Source organism: Ammospiza nelsoni, chromosome 6, assembly GCF_027579445.1.
Source record: "Ammospiza nelsoni isolate bAmmNel1 chromosome 6, bAmmNel1.pri, whole genome shotgun sequence".
Classification (NCBI taxonomy): domain Eukaryota; kingdom Metazoa; phylum Chordata; class Aves; order Passeriformes; family Passerellidae; genus Ammospiza; species Ammospiza nelsoni.
The window spans coordinates 1,335,800-1,348,460 of record NC_080638.1 but is presented as its reverse complement, the minus strand read 5'-3'; the positions used below and the strand labels follow the sequence as shown (position 1 = coordinate 1,348,460).

The 12,661-nt window shown below is 38.1% G+C and overlaps 1 protein-coding gene across 5 annotated transcripts in view; it reads right to left on the bottom strand.

Annotated features, from left to right (window-relative positions):
* DCDC1 (doublecortin domain containing 1) overlaps nucleotides 1-4,536 on the bottom strand; it is a 42,603-nt gene extending 38,067 nt beyond the window's left edge. For all 5 annotated transcript variants that reach the window (XR_009418702.1, XR_009418705.1, XR_009418703.1 and 2 more), the window contains exon 1: nucleotides 4,384-4,536. The gene's annotated coding sequence lies outside the window, so the exon portion shown is untranslated. The remainder of the gene's footprint in view (nucleotides 1-4,383) is intronic.
* Between the last annotated feature and the right edge of the window lie 8,125 nt (nucleotides 4,537-12,661).

Here is a 12,661-nt window from a genome sequence, read left to right as displayed (position 1 = left end):
TTCATCAGATTTTTGGGTTAAATTGAGAGTGAAGAGGTACTGTGTGTGGAAATAAGAGTTGCCATGTTCGGGGCTGGCCTTGTAACAGCATGGAATCTAAAGGCGATATTCAAAACCACTTCACTCATCACACGCTTACTGATTCTGAATAGGGTCCATTTGCAGGGGACATTTGGGAGTTTTCCAATGCACTTTATGCCTCTTTCTTCACTTCTAACACCCTGCACATCTTTTTTTTTTTAACTAGAACAGCTTATAACAGGTCAGAGTAGAAAATTAATAGATTTAGTAACTTGCTACGTATAAGTTAAAATAGGCTTGGATTGAAATGAGCATCCTGCTAATTAATGATGCTACCTAAATATTGTCAGGCTAAAAGAACTTGGCAAAGTTTTACTCAGTAGGAAGAATGACAATCTCATATTTAGTAGAAACTTATTTTTCCAGGCAGCAAAAGAAAGCTGCACAACCTTAATTTTCACTCCTCAATCCTTTCATCATGTGCAGGAATGGCACACACTTGCAGACATTAGAACACAGCTCTGTGACTTTGCAAACAGCAGTGTGTGGGACCACAGCAAATCCAAGCCAACAGCAACCAGAAGTGACAACTTGTGATGGCCTGCAGGAGAGTAATCACACACAGTGTCTCCACAGAACAAGAAAGGTAATGAATGTCAAACTTGCTGCCACACTCACACTGCTCTGTTTGGGCAACAGAAACCTTCCCAGAGTCACTGTGCTGCCTCAGCTCCTCTAGGTAAATTCCACCAGCTCAGAATCAAACACAGCAAGGGGTTTCCCTGTTTTAAAACCACCTATGGAAGTGATTTAATTCCATGTGAATGTTCGGCTTGGAATGAATGAATCACTCTGGTCACATGAAACTTACATCTAGGCTTTCCATCTGCTCTTGTGCTGAAGTTCAGAGACAAAACTGAAATCTGGACAAATTTAAGACCAAAAGAGAAATATGGAGTAACAACAGGCTGCTTTGCTCCTTGTTTAGGAGTAAAGAGAGACATGGAAGGGAACTAAATGAAAGTGCAGTGGAAAGGATGGGACTGCATGTTTACATCTGTGTTTGAGATAATTATAACTTGCTTAAGACAGAGATACAGCAGCTCAGTTTCATTTCATGAAATCTGGGGCACACAAGATTCTCCATCTCTCTTGTTTGATATTTATCTTGATGAATGTAAGCACAGCACAAGCTGTTCTATAATCTATAGCAACCCAGTCCATGCACAAGTTCTGTCATTAAGAGTTTTGGGGAGACTTCACCCATGAAATGTTGGAAAAACAGAGCCATAACAAATGAAGAAGCTGCATTTTTAAACTAATTTTGAAAACATCCTATCTTTTTGCCCTCTTTTCTCCTTCTGCCTTTTTGCGAGCACCTTGCTGAAGTCAAGTTTATCTATCTCAGTATTACATCAGGCTTTAACGTTTTGGACTAAAAATTACTTTGTCAGCTCCTTATTGTTATTGGGAAGCTTTCCCACACTTAGACAAGGAGCTGTGCCACAAATGGAAGATGCTAATCAAGTTTATAAAGTCTTTTACAAAAAACCTAATAATTTTCCCAGGTATTTCCTTTTTTAAATGCTGACCAAACTCCAGATGTTCATCTCTGTTTTCAAAACATTCAGAGCTGAATGATTTACAGAAACCTACACAGATGCAATTGCATCAGTGATTGAGAGGCTGAGAAGGCTTTCTCAGCCCCAGTGTGCTCAGAATTGTTGAGCACAGGTCATTCTGACACCTTACTGCAGCTCACCTGGTGCCTTCACAGGCTCACAGAATGCCTGAGCTTGGGAGGCATTTCCAGAGGTTTTTCTACCCAAATCCCTGCTCCAAGAAGGCTCAAGAAGAACACATTGGCCAGGGTTTTCTGCAGGGTATTTTGAATATCTGTCAGCATGAAACTCCAAAACATCTTTGGACAAACTCTTCAGTGTCTGAGCAACTCACAGTAAACTTTTTTTCCCCTCTTATGCTGAAGTAGAATTTTCCACACATCAGTTTTTGTCCAGTTTTTTGCTTCCTATCCACTCACTGAATTTTACTGGGAAAAAATCAAGATGCATGTTCTTTGCTCCCTGTCAGCCCAGCCTGTACTTGTGGATTGGATTATGGCTCCAGCTTCAGGCCTTGGCATTTCCCTTTCTTGGACTTTGTGGGATTCCTCTCTACCTATTTATGCATTCTTTCTCCAGCATTTACTCTAATATACAAAAGTTCACTAAGACCCATAAGAACAACACATATTGCCTAGTTCAATACAAGTTTAACTTAAGTAGAAACTACTGGAAGAAAATAGATCTTCATGACTCTGACCTCATGTATATCAATTTCATTCAGGCAAAAGAATCACTCCTAGTCAAGTACAGTTTAAAAAAACAAGCTACCTATGAAGGGATATTTTCAGCTTTCAAAACAAACAACTCCAGATACTATTCTAAAATATCACTAAAAAGCAGAGGTGGTTTTTCCTGTTCAACCAGATACTTGTACTGCCAGACAGAAAGAGGAAAGCTTGATGTCATGACATTTTATTGTATTTTTATTGATTGAGTCAAGGAAAAGTGCATTATAATGGAGTTTAGTGCAGTTTCAGTCCCAGATTAATAAAAACTTTTTTTAAAAAATTTTTTCCTGTTCGGAATGTACTGTCTACACAAAGCAGTATAAGGTAGGTACATTCACTGTGACAAATAAATTCAGCCAGTTCTGTTGTGCTTTCCAATGGAGAATTTTATAGGTGAGTAGAACTGAGTGTGGAGCATTTAGTTTTACTTAAGTATCAAATTTAATGAAAAAATGTAAGATGTTTCTATTATAATATAGAAGATATGTAATAATGCATCCTAACAGTAGGTATTGACGGTAATACTATAAATATTCTGCATATAATACATAAATTGAAAAATTACACTGAAGAGAACTATTTTCATCACATGGAGTAGGAAGGCAGGAAGGAGTAGTAGTGGGCTCTTTTTACAACAATTCTGATGGTCCAGTTTCTCCTCAGACAATTTCAGGTACTATTTAGCTGAGGATGTCACACTCTTCTTATTATAAATATTTTAATGACCATGCCCTATGTTTCTTTTAATAACTAAGAGCATATTAATTTATTACCTTTGATCTGAAAGCAGCTGTAAACTTTGAAATAGCCAGAAAATGTTCATAATTAAGGCAGCCATCTCTCTTCCTAAAATGTGGCCTAAAACTCTGCTTTGCTTCTCTGAAAGTTATTAGGACTAGAAGAGAAAAAAGCAGACTGCTTGCAAAGACATTTCTTGTGGTGCAAAACCTAAAGAACATAATGCTCCTTTTATTAATTTACAAATGTTATGTCTTCCATACATATTTCTTCCATGATAGGAAGATTGTTTACAGACTAAATTTACTTATTTAAAGTCATGTACTAAAAATCTTTGGTGTCAAAAACAGAGACATTCATGAATAAGAGAAAAAACAGCCTTGAAGATATATTTTAAAATGCCTAATGAAGTTCATAGTGTAAGGATATAGGTATTTGCTAAAAGTAAGCATTAAAGAAAGCTCAGAGAAATAATTTTTAGCCCCCTTAAACAGAGTTGGAATGATGTCTTACTTCTAGAACACATAAAAGGGTGGAAGAGAGAAACTCTGTGTGTGTTATTCCATTGAAACTGCAAGCAAAAGCTTTCATACCAATGCAGCACCCACAAAAGACAATCAATCTCTGAAAACAGATCAAAACCGTGCAAATACTAAAATGCTAGAATAACACAAAGCAATAGCTTTAATCACAAGCTTATTCACTGACTATTTGTCATTTTCAGTTCTAATTAAGGGCACCAACCCACACAAATTATTAAGAAAACAGGATTCACTTTCCAGTCTAAGCCCTCAATGTAATAAATGCAATACCTGTCCTACAAATGTGGCTTTATCACTAATGATAAATTACCAAAAAAAATAGCCTGGGTTCACTTTTCAGTGTAAGCCCTCAGTGTAGTAAACAGAATATCTGTCCTACAAACATTGCTTTACCACTTATGATAAATTATCAAAAAAAAAAAGAGCCTGGATTCACTTTTCAATCTAAGTCCTCAATGTCGTAAATGCAATACCTGCCCTACAAATATTGCTTTACCACCTAAGATAAATTACCATATAAAGAGTCTGGATTCACTTTTCAGTCTAAGTCCTCAATGTAGTAAACAGAATACCTGTCCTCCAACCATTGCTTTACCACTTATGATTAATTGCCAAAAAAAAGAGTCTGGATTCACTTTTCAGTATAAGCCCTCAATGTAGTAAATGCAATACCTGTCCTACAAACGCTGCTTTACCACCTATGATATTGCCAGTTTTTTCTCCACATACCTTGTGCTAGTATCTCACTGGAGGAGCAAGAGTCATCCTCAGGGTGCCACTGTCCCAGTTGAGATGGCCACAATCTATAGTGTCACCACACAATTCCAGAAAGCTTCAGCCCATGCAGAGAAACACCAGGACGCTTTAGGAGGCTGCAAGCTCTATTTTATTTTTTTTTTTTTGGTCCCTCAGCCCAGCCTTTTATGCCCTGCTCTTGATGCCCTGCCCCTGTGTGCCCTCTGTGTGATTGCTCAGCACCCCTGGGCACCCCATGGCTCCTCACCTTCAACAGCATTCACCTGTCCTGCACAGCTGGAGACAACTGGGGATCAGCCACAGCCCCACTCCCAACCACCACAAACTCTGTGCCCACATGCAAAACTTTAAAAATTAAAGGTGTTAGCAAAAATAATTAAAATCGAGTTCTTTAACAACCTTAAAAAAATCAAATAAAGGCATAGAATAAGCCCTAAACACCTACAAAGAAAACATTTACCACTAAGAGAACAAATGCCTTGGCAAAGCAACCTGTGCTCTAGATAAAATGCAGACATGCAGAACACAGAGCTGTGAAGCATTAGATTCCCAGCAATGACTCCAGTCATTTCAAGTCTAGCATTCTACATAGGTAAATTTATTACAAACACAAGAAATTGTAATCAAGTCTAGTCCTGCAATGACTCTAGTCATTTTTGAGTTCAGCATTCTACATATACAAATTTATTAGAAATGCAAGAAATTGCATATTCCAAGTCATCCTGGGGGGGAGGGTGTGAAGGTAGTTCCAGGTCAAGCAAAATGTTTTGTGTCTTTTACCAAATGAAATAATATGAACTAAAAACTTAAAATTTTATTTATAGATTTTTTTTAATTTAAACATTTTAAAAAAGAAAAAAAATAAATGCTCTTGAAAAATAAATCTAAATCTCAAATGCTATACACATACAGACAGCAGAAAGATCTTCTTGAAAGACTTTGCAAGTAAAACATAAAATTACAACTGCTATAAAATCTAATTGTTTAATCACACAGAAAGATGACTGTGTTGAGCAAAATTGTTTATGTGTAGGTGTGGACCATAGAATCTATCATATGGTAGATTATATGGTAGATTCTATGATTCTACCATAATCATGGTAGAAAACCAATTTTTTAGAACTTTGTGACTTCAGCAAGCCTCCCTAGCAGTGGGAAGTGTGTGAGCTATATTTAAATTAAACTGGGTTCTATAGAGAGAGGGGGGCTTGGTTTTCCCTATTATTTTTGTTCTGGCAGTATATTTTGACTAGAGAATGTCTGCTTTGAATAAAATTACCATGCTAAACTCTAGAAAGGTCACAATTGCTTAATTTAACCTCTGATTCCAATTCACCATCCAAATGCATTGATTCTCATTAGTTTAACTGTTAAATCCTAATAGCTTTTAATAAAAAGTGATTTTTAACTTTTAACTCTGCCAGCAAAGATAGAAACTCACCTTTAGAAAACTTTAGAACAACATAATCATGTTTTGGCCCATTGTGTACCATCACAACAGGAACACCACGAGCCATTTCTTGTGCCCACAGTAAAATTCTAAATTATGTTTACTGTCCATGCCCACATTGTTCTGGTTTTTCCTAGTCATGCATTACAGCTGGTGTTTTAGAGAGAATCCTCCCACCTCTAAGATTTTATGCTGAACCAAATTTTCAGCTTGAACAACATAAAGTCATATAGCTCAGTCAATTTAAAACTTGCATTTCTTGATAGCATTCTTTTAAATACTATTTTCTTGCTACACTTACTTTGAAATAATTGATTATTGAATATTTGGCTTACCTCCCTCCAGCTCGTACAGAAATCATAATACTTGAGCATATATACAATAGCTGTTTTATTTTGTGCAATACTATTCAGCCAATGCAAAATTATGAAGGAGATGAATCATCACTGTAGAAGTTGTGTGATTAAAGCAGAAACTGTCACTGAAGTGATGCTGCTGAAATTACCTGTCATTCTTTGAAGGAAAGTCTGAGAAAGATAGTGCACAAGTTACTTTTTGCTGACAGAAATGGCAATACTTTGACCAGGAGAAATTCATTGTTCATGGAGCTGTGTTGAAAAGAAGAGGCAAGAGGAAAATACTAATGGCATTATTCAGCCATCACTCCTGCCTCAGGTCAGGCAGGGCAAGATCCTGAGCTGTCTTTTTCAAGGTGCTCATAGACAACACAGAGGAGAAAAATTTACAAATCTTGTACGTTTTAAAAGGAATGCATCCCGTTTCGAAAATCCCACGTTCAGCTGCAATGAGACATGTTCAGTTGTGGAAAACGCCTCTCTTGCCTCGGTAAAATGCACATTCCTCAACTGACACTGCACACCAAACTTAGGAGAGATGCTGCCTGTCCAAAGAGATCCCATTTAAAATAAGACAAAGAGAATACAACATCAATGACATTTTTGGGGTTCTTTTCTTTTTTTCCTTTTTTCCTTTTAATTTTAACTGTAGTTACAGTATCTTCAAAATGCCGTTCTAACACAATCATGGAATTCTTTTGAAGGGGCTGAATATCACCCAAGTTAAAGTTCCATATATTCCCCTCCATTTGCCCATTTCTGCACATATTTGCCATATTTAGGCCCAAATGCCATATTTCTCACCCAGCTTTAACTCAGAATCCCCTTCTTTGCAAGAGAGAATGGAAGAGGGGAAAACATGCAAAAAAATTATGATTTATGACAATGGGGTCAAGGTCCTCCAACAGCTGCAGTTTCCAACTCTTTTCACCTAAAGGCTCCTTACTTTTCTAGGCTGAAAATGACCATCTAAAATAGATTTGGGAGAATCAGGTTCAAGTTTAAACTGCACAGTATTTTAGACATTTTGTGGACTTCAGTGAGACAGAAAAAAATGTTTCATACACTTATTTTCAAATATCAAACTAATTAGGAAAAAATATATATCTTGTCTATATATCTATGTATCTTGTCCATACATAACTATATATCTTCTCTCCTTCCAAATTGTTTAAACATACTTAACATTCAGTTTTAATTGCATAAGGATATGCATTTTCAGCATGAAAATTCCTTCAGTGAATTCTGAATTCTCTTTGCTATAGATCAGTGTACTGATTGCTTTGTGGTGGGTGTGGAGCTGACTAAGTAGAGATGGGAGGGAGGCTGTGAAGATTGTACAGCCTGGTAAATCTGCTTTTTTGAGAACTGAAACAGAGAGAAAATTGTTCAGTGTGTCTTTTTCCCCATTCTTTCAGTGACACAGATCTAGCAGAAGTGAAGTGAGAAAGTCATCCCTTTTTTCAGAGTTTTAGAACACAGAGAATCAAACATCCTTCAGTCTGAAAAGAAATATTTACTGGCAATGCAGAAACAAACACACTTTTCACACAATAGCAACAACCTGCTGAGCATTTGCTTATTATACATTGAAAACCCTCAGGTTTAATAGTTTAGTTTAAATCATGCTAAGTCAATGACACTGCCAAGGGGAGGAATAAAGTCTCAAATAACAAATAATATTTCTATTTAAGGGGAAAGAAAGTGCTCTGCTTCTGATACATTGGTGATTTGACTGCAACATAACTGGTGTTGTTCCAGATTAGAGCAGTGTGCTAGGAATTTATCAACATATGCACCATATGTACCATATGCTGCCTTTATTCTCCCATTTTCATTAGACATCTACTTCAAGACACGATGCTGGACTATGTGAAAGTCCAGTCTGATAGAGTATTGTGATTTTTGTGGTAATTTGGCTTTGTTTTCAACTTACTGGCAAGAAATATTTTTTTTCTTTTTAAATCACTTGACTGGATGAAATGCCATTTTGAAAATTTAAAAATATTTCTGTTTTATACTTACTATTGCATTGATACCTGTGACACCAATTTGCAGTTTATTTTAAATATGCTAACTTTTTGTTGTGGCTTAACCCCAGCCAAGAACCCAGCCCCAGGCAGCTGCTAACTGGAACCCCAGCAGAGGAACAGGGGAGAAAATGGAAAGGGTTGAAGCCAGAAGATTTATGGGTTGAGATAAGGACAGTTTAATAGGGGAAGCAAAAGCCACACATACAGAAGGAAAGGGAAAAAATGGAATTAATTCCCTGCTTCCCAAGGGCAGGCAGGAGTTCAGCCTTCTCCAGGACAGCAGGGCCCCATCACAGGGAATGGTGGCTTGGGAAGATGAACACCATCACCCCAAATGTCCCCTTTTCCTCATTCTTCCCCCCACTTTATCCACTGCCCATGATTCCACATGGTCTGGAATGTCCCTGTGGTCAGTGGGTCCCCTGTCCTGGCTGTGTCCCCTCCCAGGCACCCCCAGCTCCCTCACCATGGGGCTCACAGAAAGCACAGGAGGCCTTGGCTCTGTGCAACAACCACAACAAAAACATCTCTGTGTGACCAGCCCTGTGTTCAGCACAGATCCAAACACAGCCCCACAGCAGCCACAGCACTGCAAAGAAAATTAACTCTACTCCAGCTGAAACCAGCTCAGCCCAATATCACAGAGCAAGGGCAAGAATTGAGGAGAGAAGATGAGAGACCTTTCTGGGTTGTATGGTGGAAGGAAAAGGTGGGAGAAGGGAAAGGAACCAGAACATTTAATCAATTCTTGTTTTAAATAGGGGAAGCAAAAGCCCAGAAAGAAAGGAAAACAGGGAATTAATTCCCTGCTTCCCAAGGGCAGGCAGCAGTTCAGACTTCTCCAGGAGAGCAAGGCCCCATCACAGGGAATGGTGGCTTGGGAAGACAAATGCCACCGCTCCAAATGTTCCCCTTTTCCTCCTTTCTCCCCTCCACTTTCTATGACACCACATGTCTGGAATGTCCCTGTGGTCAGTGGGTCCCCTGTCCTGGCTGTGTCCCCTCCCAGGCACCCCCAGCTCCCTCACCATGGGGCTCACAGAAAGCACAGGAGGCCTTGGCTCTGTGCAACAACCACAACAAAAACATCTCTGTGTGACCAGCCCTGTGTTCAGCACAGATCCAAACACAGCCCCACAGCAGCCGCTGCAAAGAACATTAACTCTAGCCCAGCTAGAACCAGCACAGCATGGCATGCACATAAACACCCAACTGTCCCTCTGCCCCCAGCTCTTCCTCTCACAAAGCAGATCACACATGCCAAAACTTTCCCAGCAGTCTCATTTGTTTCTTTCCACTCCCTTGCAACCTCTTCCCTTGTGCTATATGCAGTAGATCAGTCTCCAGAAATTATTCCAGATTCAAATGGATGGCTTCTGCTGGTTTATTTATGGCATAGATCATCTCCCCTGCGTGGCTCACTGAGTGATGGAGGAGAATCCTTGCACTGGCCAGGGAGCTGCAGAACTCCTACAATGCCAGGGCGCAAGTGGTGGAGACTCCTTTTAGCAGCAGCACTGGAATAAACCGATTTGGAGCACACTCCAAACCAGTCTCAGTCACTTTTGCCCGGTCCCTGTTGGACATCCACAGCTCCCTGGCCAGTCAGCCTTTTCAGCCAGCCCACACATCTCTGAGGAATCATGGATATCACTTTAATAATCAATGTTCTGGGTCAAGACACCCCAGTAGGAAAAAAAAAAAAAATATTGATAAAATTGATTAGTAGTTTGATTTTTTTCTGTGATGTTCAGAAATTACTGCTGAACTTTTTTGCTCCAGTGTACAGACAAGCTTGGTCTGTATGTTTTGATTATCCTCATCAAATTGAAGGAATTGTGAATGTTCTAGTCAGACAAGAAGTTCTAAGAACATTTTCTGCTGAAAAGTTATTATTCACATTTGAATGCAGCATCTTGACATCTATTAGCGCCAATATTGACAGCAATACAATTAATTTTATATTACAAAATATGGGATGATCTCTATCAAAGGCAACATCAGAAAACTGACAGACAAATGACTTTCCATTAACTCTGCCAGATGTAGTTATAGAGTTCTCCTGGGTATTATTTTAGTGGGTGAAAACCACAGTGAATAAATAGAACAGTTCAGTTGGAAGGGACCTACAATGATTGCACTGTCCTATCTTTAAAAATCCCCAAACCTGGATTTCATAATTCAGGGGAGCTGAACACTAATATTCCAGTCATTCAAAATTCCTTCCGTGTGGTGCAAGTCATTGCAAATATTCCGTGTTGTTAGTCACCCTAGGTTTGAAAAGCACTTAAAACTTATTTTTTAAAACTTGTTTCAAACATATCACAGAATAGATATGAGGAAGTATAAAGCAAATATGCCATACTTGTTTTGGGACAAATACAAAGGCTCTTCTAAACTTACCTAAAAACAAAGACAGCATGTAAATTCTTCTAAAACCTGCTGAAGTGCATAGAAAGTTTTAAAATGGGAAAATAAGATTCTTGTATATAGAAGAACTTCAGAATGTATTTATAGTGTCATGTCTTTTAAGATAAGCAGTTTAACTACTGAATTGTTATAATATCCAACCAAATCAAAATTGACTATATTTGCAAACACATATAGCACATAGAACCCTCATCTCAGGTAATATTAGAAATTATCTTTCTTGGCTATAAATCCTCAGATGAAATGCTATTTATTAGCACACAGAGGGGTAGGAGAAGAAATAGGCACCATCAGAAGCCAGGTAAAGACAAGCAGGTTAAATAGCAAGGGGATTACAGAAAAGAGGGAGCGGGGAAGTGAAATTTCCCTTTTATAACCTGAACATACATGTAATCCCTGCTTTATTGAATTCCAGGGCTTTATAATTTAAGGGATTTTTTTCTTGCTTTTCTTAAATCATAACCTACAACTATACAAAATTAATGCAACTGCAGTAACCATGAATGTGCTTTTGAGATAATTGATTCAAATGTGCTAATAAACAAAGGTTACCTGTTCAATTTGATTTTGTGGGGCAATATTCTCATACCATGCCATGTACAGTTCCTAAACAGTAAAATTCTATCAGAGGTGTCTCAGTAATTTTCTACACGCAGATGACAATGACAGGTTTGGTTTTTCTTTTGCTTGACACCACTATGAAGAACCATTCACTGTCTGAGATACTTTCTTCACCAATGACAGATGGTCTGAAAGGGGAAAAAATTTTAAAAAAGTCAAGTGAATATTTGGCATCAAAACTGAAAACAGACACATCAGGCTCCCCTTTCTCTACTACCTTAAAAATACCCACTGGCCTGTGTCCACTTAGATGCTGGTATTTTCTGAAATACTACCACCAGCTTCCTCCTGGTGCCATAAGCTGTAGCAAGCTGTCTGCAGTGATAGCCTGCATAAATCATCGCTCCTGAAGGGAACAGATGTTCAGGGTATGAAAGAGTAATACCACAATTTAGTCGTAATTAAAATTCACCTTAGCATGCCTCTATCAGTGAGCAGAGAGGAACGTTTCACTTCTCACCTACAAAAATGAAATGCCTCTCATTTCTTCTGCTTCAGAAAAATTAAGGCTGAACCTTTTGTACGTTGTTTGGGTTCCACATCTGACAATGCATCATATAAATGGCATTTTTATTTCACTTCAACTGTTAGTTTTCTTCTTTTCCCAAACACTGAGAAATGACCTCTAAATGGTGTGCTGCCTCTGCACAAAATGCACTTACAATTAAACCTTCAAAGGAGATTGTTGCACATTGCATGCAGAAATATTACCAGTATCCAGCTACAGATCAAAACTGTGCCACTAAAAACAATCATTGGACTGATAACAATCCACTCCGAGCTGGATGTATTTAAAAACTTAGGGGCTGAAGGCCTCTAAAAATTATTCAGTAATCTAAGATCACTGAAATCAGTGGGAGTTAGAGGATTAACTCAGGAAAAATTTGATCCTTAGCCCTGTAACTGCCATTAATGTTAATGGAATATGTCTATACACATAATTTTGAAAATGTAAGCCTGATACTGCTGTTATTACAGTTGGATTACATTAGATGCATGACAGTTCTTCTGAAAAATTGGTTTCAATTCACAGGTCTTCATATTGCGAGGCTACATCATTATAAAATATAAAGGATGCAGTGATTATGTTACTAAATGTCTCTAAATCCACTAAAGTAAAAATAGCTGAGGCTTTCATAGCACTTTAAAATTCTAAAACAAAAGAAAATAATCTTCTAATCAGCATTGATACTGGCAATCAATTTGAAAAAATAAAAAAACAACCCTGTCATTAGACCATGGTTTAGTTTCCCAATTAAATACCTTCAGTGACTGTCCATGGATTAGATTCTCAGTGAATGTAGGTAACTTTATTGAATTCAGTACAGACACTGTAATTTACCAGGACTGAGAATATGAAT